The following is a 1,651-nucleotide window of genomic DNA, read 5'->3' on the forward strand; positions in this document are numbered from 1 at the left end:
TTTTTTTTTTTTTTTTTAGCTTTTGGGTCCTATAGTCTCTCTTGCAACTACTTTGGTGTGAAAGCATGAGTGTGGCTGTTTTCAATAAAACTTCATTTAAGAAGCAGGCAGGGAACCAGATTTGGCCTACAGGCATGGAATAATACAGTGTGTAGCTTTTTCAGACAGGCCTTTTTTTTTACTTAAGATCTCTGGGTGGCACAGTTTGCGCTTGACTACTAACCAAAGAGTTGGCAGGTGAAACCCACCCAGCAACGCTGAGAAATACCTGTCAATCTGTTTCTGTAACGATTACCACCCGGAAAATCCTGTGGAGCCTTTCTACTCTGTAGCACATGGGGTCACTATATGTCAGAATCTACTTGATGACAACAGGGGTATGTGTGTGTGTGTGTGTGTCTTTCACTTACCAATATGTATTTAAGGTTCCTCTACATGTGTTGTTGTTGTCTTGTGACTCAGGAGACCCCATGTGTTACAGAGTAGACTGTAATCTTTATGGAAGAAAATCGCCAGGTCTGTTTTCTCTGTGGTGCCTCTGGATGGATTCGAACTGCCTACCTTTTGGTTACCAGCCTAACACAAACAATTTTTTGTCACCCAGAGACCTTGCTCATTTCTTTTTACTGCAGAATAATATTCTATTGCATGGATGTCCCACAGTTTGCTTATCCAGTTACCTATTGAAGGACATCTTTGTTGCTTTCGATTTTTGGCAATTATGAATAAAACTGCTACAAACCTATAAAACAGTTTATAGGTTTTTGTGTGGACATACCTTTTCACCTCTTTCAGGTAAATACCTAGAAGTAAGATTGCTGGATTTTATGGTAAGCCTACCTTTGTAAGAAACTGCCAGAGTGTCTTCCAAAGCACCTGTACCATTTTGCAACCCCCTAGCAAATAATGAGTGCTCCTGTTGACACACGTCCTCACCAGTATTTGGTGTTATCAGTGATTTGGATTTAGCCTTTCTAATAGGTGTGGAGAATCTCTGGTAGCATAGTGCCTAAGGCACTTGACTGCTAACCAGAAGGATGGCAGTTCAAACCCACCAGCCACTTCTTGGAAGAAAGATGGGACAATCTACTTCGGTAATGATACTGCCTCGGAAACCCATGGAGGGGTCATTATGAGTTGGGTCCATCTCGACATCACATAACAACAACAACAATGATGCATGATGTGTATTTTTTCATATGCTTATTTGCCACTGATATATATGTTTGTTGTTGTTGTTAGGTGCTGTTGAATTGCCTCCGACTCATAGTGACCATACACACAATAGAATGAAACACTGCCTGGTCCTGTGCCAGCCTCACTTTCCTTGCTATCCCTGAGCCCATTGTTGCAGCCACTGTGTCAATCCATCTCATTGAGGACCTTCCTCTTTTTCGTCGACTCTCCACTTTACTAAGCATGATGGCCCCTCCTGAAAACATGACCAAAGTAGGTGAAATGAAGGCTGGCCATTCTCGCTTCCAAGAAGCATTCCAGCTGCACTTCATCTGGGACAGATTTGTTAGTTCTTTTAGCAATCCACGGTACTCACAATATTCCTCACTGTTAGCACAACTCAAAAGAATTAACTCAAGGGCTGCTTATGCACAGGGAGATAGCTCAGGGTGCAGAAGAGTATGAAGGGATGGAC

This window comes from Orycteropus afer, unplaced genomic scaffold, assembly GCF_000298275.1.
Source record: "Orycteropus afer afer isolate SDZICR_OR568_19922 unplaced genomic scaffold, OryAfe1.0 scaffold00431, whole genome shotgun sequence".
Taxonomy (NCBI): Eukaryota; Metazoa; Chordata; class Mammalia; order Tubulidentata; family Orycteropodidae; genus Orycteropus; species Orycteropus afer.